General features: G+C 38.2%; 1 protein-coding gene and 1 long non-coding RNA gene across 8 annotated transcripts in view; one reads left to right on the top strand and one right to left on the bottom strand.

The window, feature by feature from the left end:
- Window positions 1-12,416, bottom strand: part of LOC100631082 (homeotic protein antennapedia) — a 159,233-nt gene that overhangs the window by 32,705 nt on the left and 114,112 nt on the right. The window lies entirely within an intron of this gene.
- On the top strand, window positions 3,323-8,323 carry LOC125386895. The gene is made up of 2 exons (XR_007227451.1): window positions 3,323-3,642; window positions 5,990-8,323. It is a non-coding gene; the product is annotated as an uncharacterized LOC125386895 (long non-coding RNA).

The following is a 12,416-nucleotide window of genomic DNA, read 5'->3' as shown; positions in this document are numbered from 1 at the left end:
AATCTCTGGCAACATAATGTCACGGGAACAGGAGCGACAATGAGGCACTGTCTTAAACCGTGAATAAACGGAGAATTAACACTAAAACTACCACACCAATCAAATCGACCGGTTCTACAATTTTATTTTAAAATTCCTACTTTGCGTTATATTTTTTTTCGCAATGATGTAACGACTTTCGCAACGATAAGTAAAAGAATAATATAATGAATTTTATTTTCTTTTTATGTATTCAAACTGGAAATAATTTTGTATCAAGGCTACTCATACCAATATCAGTTAAAATGAGTGGTACTTGTCAAAGTGTAAAAGGGTCCTACAATTTGTTTATCGAACCTCAATTAACCAGCTTCCTCGTTTCGTACAACTTGCCACACGTTTTTTAAATTTTTACAGCGCATCATTCGCTATGACGATATCAGTTATCAGGAAGATCGATCCGGATCGATCGCTAGATCGTTTAGAAATACCACAGCAGTCGAAACGACTGGTTCTACAATTTTATAAACGTGTCGACCTTCGTTTAAGGGACGATGGTCCCAGATGGATTAATAATATCAAAAATGTACTACATAAATAAAATTTCTTCTGCAAGAAAGTAATAAATCAACAAATATAAAAATATTCTATCATCAGGTATTTTTTAAAGACCAGTCATTTTCATTGGTTTTGGTAGAAATAGCTTCCTGTTAACTATCGGTAGTTCTAGTGTTAAAAGCGCGCTGAGAAATTGGAATAGTTAAGAAAGGAAAAATAAATACAGTGGCTGAGGAAATTATTAGAACGCTTACATATGCAAACTCGAATGGCCGAAATAACGTACATTAAAATAATTTGCTTAGACAAGCAGACGTCAATAGGAAGATGGAAGTCTTAAGATTATGTCAGTAAAATTTGAAAAGGATTGAACAACGTAATTAAATGGAAACCTCGAACGAGTGTTCAAATTTTAACCCTGTTACGATTCTCGAAATTTTATATTTGAATATTGTTCACATTTTAACAAACGACAAGAACTGGTTTAACATAAACTCAGATTTTTCTCATATTACGTACAAATTGAAAATATTTGTCAACGTTAGATAAGATAAGTAGGCTATTAAGTTACACTATTCCATAACTGCTGAACACCTAACGCGTTTTTTTGTGCTCAGCGTTGTATCGCTTTCTGCTGGAATATCAACAACCTGTGTATACCGGACGATCGTCAAGGACTGTAGAACCATACTTTATCGTTCGTTCAATCTTGACAGAAATATGCCATAGAACGTTATTTGAATTCCATTAATTTAATAATAATTCCAATATTAATAGATTCCATTAGATGTTTTCGAGTTGATAGAATTCATAGTAGCTGTTTTGGCAATTTAAAATTGCTAATGAAAATTCATGATTCAAGATAGCTGGTTTCCACAGGGACAAGTCGAAAGGGTGCGATAATTGATAATTTATGAGCGCATGGTTAACCGACGGGACACGGTCTATACAAAGACCCTAATACTTTTCCAAAACACTATACATCTTTCGTTACGCGTAACCTTAACGTTTACTCATCCTTATTGCCGGCACTCGAACCTTCCATTAGGAAGCACCTTCCTCGGAAAGAGTAATTATCGAGGAAGAACGTAACATCTGGAACAATTGTGCCCCGACAGATTTCACCTCCTAATCATTTCCACGAAGATTTCCTAACTGCTCGTTCAATACAGTGAAATCCTCGTATCCCCGGCGATAAACTGAAAAATTGACCACCAGCAAGTAGATACTTGAAGCTATATGTTTATAATAAAATTGAACTTATTAATCAGACGCGATTAGACATTAACGAAAGTAGCTAATCGATGATATAAAATAATAAGGAAATAAATAAAAATAATTAGTGGTAGAATAAAACTTTAATAAAATAAGCGTTGTGCAACATTGTTCAAGTTTGGAATTTTATATTTGATTTTTTAGGATCTCAAGTAACCGTGGATACTCTGGATATTGAGAGCACAAAGACAATTTTGTGTTGTTTACTGTATGAACTAATTTCATCTCAGCTAACCAAGCAATCATCCATTAAAATCACAAGAATAGTTGTTGAGGTTGATTGATAGAAGAACGAATGGATTAATTTGTAATAGAAAAATATATTGAAGTAAGTACAAGTACGGGTATAGTGTATGAGGCCAAAATCAAGTAAATTGCTATCATTATTTATTAATTTAATGTGTGTGACTGATAGAGGAACCAGTGGATGAATTTGTAATAGAAAAATATATTGAAATAAGTAAAGGTACAGGTATAGTATATGAGGTCAAAATCAAATAAATTGCTATCATTATTTAGTAATCTAATGTGTGATATTGTCGAGGTTGATTGATAGAGGAACCAGTGGATGAATTTGTAATAGAAAAATATATTGAAATAAGTATAAGTACAGATATAGTGTATGAGGTCAGAATCAAATAAATTGTTATCATAATTTATTAATTTAATGTGTGATATTGTTGAGGTTGACTGATGGAGGAACCAGTGGATGAATTTGTAATAGAAAAATATATTAAAATAAGTATAGGTACAGGTACACTGTATGAGGTCAGAATCAAGTAAATTGATATCATCATTTACTAATTGAATGTGAAATATTAATAAGGTTGACTGATAAAGAAACAAGTGGATGAATTTATTATTAGAAAAATATATTCACATAAATATAAGTGCAGCTATGGTGTATGAGATTAAAATCAAATAAATTGTTATCATTATTTATTAATCTAATGCGTGATATTGTTGAGGTTGGTTGATAGAGGAACCAGTGGATGAATTTGTAAAGAAAAATATATTGAAATAAGTAAAGGTACAGGTATAGTGTATGAGGTCAAAATCAAATAAATTGTTATTATTATTTATTAATCTAATGTGTGATATTGTTGAGGTTGATTGATCGAGGAACCAGTGGATAAATTTGTAATAGAAAAATACATTGAAATAAGTATAAGTACAGATATAGTGTATGTTGATCCAGATCCTCACTCTTACAGTGTTACAATACAAAAGAATGTAATAGGAAGCACGTTGATATATTTATAGCAAAGGACATTACCAAAATGTTAACCTTGGCTACAAGAAACAGCAATAGAAACCTGCTCATAGTTTTTTTGTTTCCACGCCTTGTAACCCAAAACATAACTTATACTCAAGGTCACAATAATATGCACCTCTTCTTATTTACAATATTTTTGTTCCACTAAATTCTATTTTCCGCGTAATAGCTGTCTCCAGGTCACGAATATACACAAATAAAGATGTAGAATTTTTCTTCGAGTAATTACTTCAACAATAGTCAATGCATAGATCGATCGAACGTTTATGCGAAAGAACGACAGAACGTGACAGAGAGCGAGGGACGCGTGTCTTCGCTGAGAGCGTCGGCAACGAGGTCGAAATTACGAAGGTGAGCCTTTATTTCGTCGCGGACGCGCGGGGGGTACCTATAAGAGCGGCGAGACACGACGGAGAGTGGAAAGTTTTGACGCCACCCTATAAATCAAGCCGCGGGTTCGCTCGGCCGAAACGTTGCACGGTCTCACCCCGGTTCTCCAGAGTTTCGCTCACCGTATGTCTCCTTCGCCTCTCGGCACAGACAGCTTGTACAAGGTGAGTCAAAAATTCCAACAGTTCCACCCCGCCTCCTCCGCCACCTTTTCATGCTACGGCTTCAACCCATCCCTATCTCCATCCCCCAGGCCGTCCAGCTGCCTTGACTTTGAAATAATTACCCCAGAGTTAATTTATGTCGCGTTCAGGGAACGACGATGCGATTTTTTCCCGAATTAACACGCCTCTATGCTCTGGAAAAATTGCACCACTCACCCTTAGAGGGGAATCGCGCGAAGCGTGAATAATATAAGAAATGGCTAATTACGTATTACACGTGATTTGCTCTGTAACTTTGTTTACGAGTTTCATCGGATATTGATGTTTCATATTCGTTTTGTTATACAGAGAACAATGTATCATTGTTTCTTATATATGTCGTTGTTGTAAGAAGTTTGAATTGGAAATATGAAAGAGAGGAATTTGTGGCGAATGAGGAAGAACGTTTAGCGATATTAATCTTGTTGAGGTTGACTGACAGAGGAACCAGTGGATGAATTTGTAATAGAAAAATATATTGAAATAAGTACAAGTGCAGCTATAGTGTATGAGATCAAAATTAAATAAATTCTTGTCATTATTTATTAATTTAATGTGTGATATTGTTGAGTGAATGAATTTGTAATGGAAAAATATATTGAAATAAATATAAATACAGATATAGTGTATGTTGATCCAGATCCTCACTCTTATAGTGTTACAATACAAAAGAATGTAATAGGAAGCACGTTGATATATTTACAGCAAAAGACATTACCAAAAAGTTAAGTTTGTTGCGTAGCTGTAGCTGAAGGTTAGAAGAAACAGCGATAGAAATCTACTTATAGCTGTTTTGTTTCTAGACCTTGTAACCCAAAACGACACTTATATTCAAGGTCACAATAATATGCACCTCTCCTTATTTTGTTTCACTAAATTGTATTCTGTTTGTAACAATAGTCTCCAGGTCACGGGTATACAAAAGAAAATGTGTAGAGTTTTTCTTGAAGTAATTATACTTCTACACTTATATACGTTATTGTTGCAAGAAGCTTGAATTGGAAACACGAAAGAGAGGAATTTGTATCGAACGAAGAAGAACGTATAGCAATATTAATCCTAGTATGGACGACTAAAAACCCGAGTTACCTTTTATATTTATAAATAAAAGCGTGAAATATTACATTTTCAAACTTAACATTTTAGTTGCTTGCACAAGGATTAACTACGTTCCATCTTATCTGATGTTTCCTTGCCCCAACGTCGTTCTCCAGAAATTTAGAGAGATATGAGACAGTTTATCTTTAATTGTCGTCCATTAACTTAAATTTGCTACACTTAAACCTAAACCGATAAAGCTGTAGCGCTATTCACATCAAACAGACGTCGACATTTTCTTCACATTGCCACGACTTGTCAATAGTAACAAGAACCTGCAATCATCAACAATTCTCTACAAGCTGTCCTTCTTTCTTTTTGATTCTCGCGCAATTTTCAAAATCACGTACGATTAATAAAACACCAAAACAAATTGCTGTATTTATAGCGTTGCCAGGTTCGTTCATTGTAAGAAAGAAAAACATTGAAAAAAGAGGATACATTGTTGCAGAATAAGTAAATGCAAATTTCTCTGGTTGAGGCAAACTTCCACAGAGCGGCGGACGAGCCAGAGATATCGCGTTACGATAATCGCGGAAATGTCCGGCACAGAGGTAACATTTAGCTCTTACATATGTCGCGCTTGTGTTCAGTGTAACGGTATGCGTACAACACTCTTGAACACACTGCTGCCTGGCTACAGATATTATACAATTAACAGATATAATTAGCAAATGGTGAGCTGGCTATCTTGAATCGCGTTGGAACGAGCGCGCGCTTTAACATTGAGATCGAATTTTGTCGAAGGGAAACAGCGTAGGGTCGCAGAACATTTCACGGTCCTCCGTGAAACGTGCAACGAACGCCATTCAGAATATTTGATTATAATAATAAATAAAAAAATATAAATTTGGCGTGTGAATGAAACAACTAAGACCTGAATATTTTATAATAATATTTTATTGTTTATTGGACTGATAAAAGACGTATAGAAAGGACCATTGTGCACTGGTCATCAATGTGAGATCTATGTACAGTGACGAGCATACAAATAGAGGTAATTGCTGTACAAAATTCAACTTGTTATCAAAACCGCAATTTTTCTCTCTCGTTTTCATAAATTTATGAAACTCGGACTGGAAGGTGTGTTCGAATTCCAGGAGAAATTTTCTGCAACTTAGAATTCAAAGAATTTGTACACGATTTCTGCTTTACATAGACTATCAATAGGCGTTAGCATTTGACACCAAAATTTACGATTTCATTCCAGGTATCCATCCTGCCAACTATATCTCCACGAGATAAACTCAGGTACCTCATCCCCCGGAGAAACTCCAGGAAAGATCAGACCACCCTGCGACGTCCCTAACACTAACTAGCAACGAAGTGGTCTATCCCAAAGGAACCGGCGATAATCGAAAGAAAACCGAACTAGGGTCTACCCAATTCCACTATAGACAACAGGCTTCTGTCCATGTCTTGCCTATAGGAAATACGTTTCCGGTAGCCTGTCCGGCTGTCCGTAGGAGTCGCATGACAGATAGAAAGGAGCGTGGAACACAGAAGGGGAGAAGAAAAGACAGAGAAAACCGACAGAGAGGCCAGCAAGCAAGAAAAGCAAGATATTGGGAGGAGGAGTGGTGATGGGGCAGGGTGAGAAGCGAGGATTCGGCGGAGTGGTTGGTTCAGGGGTTGGTATTGGATGCTGCCTCGGCGAAGCTCACGGTAGGGGTAGTTTGACAAGTTGACAAGAGCACAAAGGTCGTGGCGGAGCCGCAAGAGACGTGGAAGGGGAGGAAGGGCGAGGGCTGCACGTAGCGCAGCCTAGAAAAGAGGAGTGTGGGAAGAGGAGGCGTCGCGATGCTCAGCGTCCGACGGAGGGTTACCGGATAGGGTAGTAGGGGGTTGAAAGCCCGGTAGATTCAACGCCGTGAACAAAGGCCGGCTGGCTTCGCCCCGCTGCCTACTCTCGGACTTTGGAAACGAGATCACATACACATGCCACGGTGTGTGTGTTGTATGCGTGTGAGAACGCCACGAACCGTGTGCACCACCGGTATACCGCCCAGAAGGGGAGTCGGAGTTTGCTCGCTCGACCCGATAGATACGAGCGAGCCGGGCCTAATATCGAAAGTTCCTGGCTCGAGCTGAAACCGTGCTTAATTAAATCGGAAGGCCGTGAGAGATAACCGGCGCGTCCCTCCTACGATGCTCGACGAGAGCGTCTGGAAAACACCCGTGTACTATGGATGGGGTTCATGACGTGGCAAGAATGCAGCGGCGAAATTTGTCGCAGCGAAGAGCCGATATACAGTGGCGATTAGAGCGTCTAATGTGATCACTAGTTGGAAAAATTCAACGTAATATTATTAGTTTCAGATAGATTGTTATAGTTTAAAATTATGGATTGGAAATGGCTAATTACAATTTACATTTCATACGCTGTCCGTCTTATTTGATATTGCTATTTCGTGTTAGAAATACAGATATCGTTATGCCTGAAGTGGCCTTATTCTTGGTTTGTCTAACAGAACGACTTTATTATCAACGACTTAAAATTTCGCTGATAATATTAATCTTTATCGATAGCCTACATGCTAAGTCCATTAACAAATGAAGGGAGGCCTGGAATGACTCACGTAATGCTTCCTTAAACATATTCATGGAAAATTAACGCATTTACAAATTCTGTATTCTACAAACAACAACAAAATTCCACAAACGTATTTCCATTCTATAGGAAGGAATCTTCAATTTCTCTTTCGCCTCGTATTACCAGAACATAAATCTGACGTGCAGTTCACAGCTCGTTAAAAGATCATCTAGTGAACTGAGAAGGAATCTGAAAGGGTGTCGAAGCGAGCAAAATCAATAAACTGTTGTAGCGTGCAGGATCACCGACCCGATCGACGTTTCGCGGTCTCAAGCGACGTTTCTAATGATCCTTGCGGCACTAGCCGATCGCGATAAATCATGGCAGCAGCTCGTAAAACCGTAAGGAGCCCCGCTGCATGTATCAATGCGTGTGCGATACACACGCGAACAGGTCAACGAGAAAGGGAGGCGGAAAGAGTCGGATACATCGTGTTGAAGTTGTGCCACGATATAAATGGAACGCTTTTGCGGAGCACGCCTTATATACATACACGCTGGTTAGCTGAAATATTTATTGCTTTTTGAAGCGAGTATCGGTGGCCCGCGGCGTGCTATTGTAGAAAATCGTTCGACTTGTTCACGGCCATGGTTTCTATTATTTCTTCCTTTCTCTTTCCCCCTTTTCGTTTTACTCGATCGATATGACGTTCTTCTATCAACGGTTTCCATCGTTCTGATATTTTTCGCAACATACGTTACATTCTATGCGCTTGATGTTGATGGAACGAAAGGGTTGAAAAAGAATGTATTTCCATAGGGCTAGATTGGATATTTATTTTCTAAGGATTTTTTAAAAATTGTTTTTTTTTTTTTATTTGCATACTTTCTCCCACTTTTATCGACGATGACGTTAAACAAAAGTTGGAATATAATTGCAAGCTCGATAAGATCGGTGATTTAAAAAAATTCCAAGGTTTTCTCAATCGTTGATGGAAGAGTGGATACGAAACGACTGCGAAGAAAAATTAAAACGTAATAAGTCTTTTTCTTTATATCACAGAATACGTAGTCTTCAGAAAACATTGCATTAGATGCTATTGAATTGTTTTATTTGGTTTCGATGGAAACAAATTGCAAATTTATTTCACACTAATGGTATTTTCTTCCCAGATCGGTGTTCTAGAGATATTTGCAGGATATTCTCAGTCTTGGTTACGTAATAAACACAAAAATCAGAATGTAATAAATTTCCTCCTGTTACATAAGATAGCTGGCCATGAAAGAATAGCTGGCTCTATAATTTCATAGATGAGATCGAAAACCCTTCTGAAAACCTACTTCGTAGAACCATCAAACGATGTTAATCCAAGTGTGCACATATATTAGAGGAAAGTTGCAGGAGGATTAATTCGCAGATGGGCGCGTGGGACTATTTTTTAAATTTCGGGAAAAGGAATTCATGGGCGTCCTTACACGCTGCGGCCGCTCGAATTAAGCAGCCTCTGCTCAACACGTTGCCAAACCCAGAATTAACGGAAACCTGCGAAATAACGTAGCCGAGGTTCGAAATTAAACGAAGCAATAGTTCCAAGAAGCATCGCCACGAAATTACGTGTCATTAAGATAAGATCGTGCTGATAATAATGCGTTCTGTTCGAAGATCCAGCGTATCCGTCGACGAACGTTCAAAGACACAAGGGAGAGGGAATACTGAAGAAACAAAGAAAGAGATCGATTTCACAGCCGATTCCAACACGTCAACGGAAAGAAGATGAAAGCAAAAACATCGAAACGGTAGAGTGGAACATCGAGAATAATTCTTTAACGTTACAGTATATATATGTAAATAATTATAAGTAATTTGAAGCTGTTAATTAACTATTAGGTGACCAGAAAGTGTCAGCTAATAAAATTGCAAATTCTTTACAGTTATATTTATTTTGTTCGATGTTTTCCCAGCATGTATATCGATCATGGATATTTCTATGCGATTTACCGTAGCGAAACAGATAATTCCGTCGTTTCTTAAATGTACAGTTTAAGGAAGCACGGAATAACAGTTTATTAATCTTTTTAATTCGTCGATCGATTTCCAAATGCTTCGGTATAATATTTCTAACGCGTCGTCTCATTTCTAAAATTAATTGTATTGATATTATGAATTAAAAAATATTAAACAATTATTTTATCGAATTACGTATGATCCATTTCGTTCCACCAAAATAAGGATCGCAAGGTCGCACGGATTAGGTTTCGTGTTTGTACAAAGATAGAGTCGTGCCTGTAAAAGAAAGGCACGATATATTCACATTTACAAGAACGAAGATCCATCTTCTTGGAACTGATTTATTTTTCAATTTCACGATCACGGAAATTTCTGTCGTTAGGGAATAATTCGATTAACAGTACGACCAATGTTCGAAACTAAACGAAATAGGACTTGTTCGAGAAGTTGATGAAATATTTCGTCAAGGACTATAAATTCAGGTCAACGAGGACGATGGTTATTTTTCGAAGTAACGAGAGCGACACGCTTTTCATAGAATTGCAAGAAAAATTTCACCACCTCGGCTGACTCTAAATTTCCTCGAATCCTCGACAGGTCTTGCAGCTAATTATCCTAATTGCAAGGTGGTAGTGGCGGGAAGCGCGGATTTGCCGCGTTTTCTTCTGCAAATCGAAGGGAAACAGGTGCGTGCGACGTTTTTCACGCAACATTTTCTAGGCAGCTCGTCCCGCCGCGCGGTTTCCTTTCTCGGACTATTTTCACCGCACGGATTTCCTTGGAATATTTCGTCCCAACGCGCCGTGGCTGAACAACTTTTTCTAACAGTCGTCATATTATGCGACGTAGATATACGCAAACATAGACAACGATTTCACAAGGGAATCGAAAAACTATGAGCCGCTGGAATGTGTTTCTGGTACGTTCGATGTAAAATGAGGTGGACGATCCAACTTATTAACTGCCATTAGGTCGTCCGGAAAGTTTATAAGAAAATAACGAGCGCGCAATATTTTCCATTTTACATTATTTTATCGATCTACGTATGGTCCATTTTGTTCTATCAAAATAAAGATCACAACGTCCCACGGATTAGGTTTCATCTTTGTATAAAAACAAAGACGTCTGTAAAAGAAGGACACAACCTAATCTTTTTAGAAACGTATTTGTTAAATAAAAAAAAAAAATAAGCCGGAAGATGGTGGAAGATATTAAACAATGCCTGAACTTGTTTAAACTGAACAAATCAATAGCTAAACAAGAACTAAACATATACATACAGCCAGTATGCGCAAAGTTGTAAATAAAAGAGCAACTATCCGTTCTATCTGTTTCTATTTCTATGACATTTGAGTGATTAGCTAACTATTAATAATAATGTTTGATATTTAATGATGCGTGAAATGAGCGTAAGATAGATAAGAAGCTGATGATAACAACAGAAGAACACCATTTGCATTTGAATGGCATAAACGCGTAAACGATATTAAACACAAAAACCTATGAAATCTCTGCTTTAACTCTCAGTTATCACATGCAACGCAATTCGTTTTGTTCTTAGCTATTAAATATCAAAGTGTAATTGTTTAACTTGCAACAGGAAAAACAACACGAATCTAAAGAAAGTAATTGATAAAAAATTTGTAAAAGATTGTTTAAACGAGCAGAAGTGTTTAACAGAGGGTACCACATTAACAATCTTTAATTTATTCGACGACTCAAGGTCCCCGCTTCACGCTCCTCCTCGTCTCACGTTGTAAGCTTCTCTAAGCTAGTAGACACCCCCACCCCAGACCCAATGGCCACGGATCTACTAAATCAGAAGTGCAGCGAAGCGTCTTCACCCCTGGATCACCCTCGGATTCGGGTTTTGCTCAAGTTGCCAACCGAATACAAGGCAAAGTTCAAAGTCTGGTCGACGGTGTCTACAAAGTGGCAACTCGCAAAAGGTCAACGGGTCCTAACGTCGCGCTGTCGTCGTCGTCGTCTGGCTGCGTCTTACCTCTGCAATTACTTAGATCTCTTTCCGATTTTCTTAAACTGCTTTCAAAACAAAGTTTCTTCGAGGAAAAGAACGAAGATACATGTTAAGTGGAAGAAAAATTGGAATAATCTTTGAAAACAAGGAAGAAATATGAAATATCGTAACAAATGGATCATGTGATCCTTGAGTGTTGTATGATAAAAGGCTGTTTGATAATATTTTGTCGTAGAATGTATCGAGATTAGGGGGTTTGAGAGATAAAAGTAAATAACCGATAGACTGCGATAAAATTTATGAAAATTCATATCGTTATGAATATAATTACAAGCATGCAACTTGGATAGCACATGTTGTTGCTTAGTGTAAGAATCATGCGCGCATTCCGTGCATCTTAGCACCTGCGAATTTCCTACGATCAAAAATTCCTTAAAACTGGCCGCTCCACCGATAAGAAATTCTCTACTTGTGCTTTTCAATTACCGAGCATCGTACGATGTGTAGCAAGAAAGCTGACACGGCGTGAAGCAACTGTCGTGTATAATAGATTCAAGAGATGCGATCCGAACAGAATACGTTCGTCACGAAAACACAATGCATATGAAACGTTGGAGGAACAGGCGCGCGTGCAAAGTGAGGTCGACTATTCGCGGGGACTGTTTGCACGCGGCGCTCGATGCAATGGAATATTTGCTCGCGGCTCGAAACGTGTTCTCCGTCAGTGACATTGTTGCAGACCCGCATTCTTTCCCTCTGAACGAATCTACAATTAAAAGAAACCGCGTCGACGAAAGAAATATTCTCCGGTTTCTTGTTACACGCATCGCCTCGTCTACACTTACGATTTCTCCACACTTTCGTAACCTGTTGCCGTCTCATCTACGCCTTTTTATCTCGAACTTATCATCAGCGCTGCTAAAAACATCTCGCGTGACCACATTTTATCGTTCACCCTTCATGCAACATTTAACGACCATTTGCAACGTTCTCCTACGAACTTGAAATTTGATACTTCCCCAGCATCGTGGCGATACGCGACAAAGTATATAACACGGACTGAAAATCGCGTAGCAGACCCCGTTAATCGCGTTGTAAACTCGTTTCTTAACACGCCGA

Source organism: Bombus terrestris, chromosome 18 (assembly GCF_910591885.1).
Source record: "Bombus terrestris chromosome 18, iyBomTerr1.2, whole genome shotgun sequence".
Lineage (NCBI taxonomy): Eukaryota > Metazoa > Arthropoda > Insecta > Hymenoptera > Apidae > Bombus > Bombus terrestris.
Note: the sequence above shows the minus strand (reverse complement) of the source record. Positions and strands in the feature narration are given on the sequence as shown.